Consider the following 234-nt stretch of genomic DNA (forward strand, 5'->3'; position numbering starts at 1 on the left):
GATCAAGACTTGTTCGGCCTCACGCCATCTTCTTCAGCAACAACCTCTTCCTCAGATTCCAAGCATGCCTATCCCAACAACGGGATTACCTCCATTGCCATCGACTTTGCCAAAACCAACTCTTCCCACCATTCCCACTTCAATTCCTCCATTGCCATCAACATTGCCACAACAAACTCTTCCCACCATTCCCACTTCAATTCCTCCATTTCCATCAGCATTTCCGAAACCAAC

This window comes from Raphanus sativus, chromosome 8 (assembly GCF_000801105.2).
Source record: "Raphanus sativus cultivar WK10039 chromosome 8, ASM80110v3, whole genome shotgun sequence".
Lineage (NCBI taxonomy): Eukaryota > Viridiplantae > Streptophyta > Magnoliopsida > Brassicales > Brassicaceae > Raphanus > Raphanus sativus.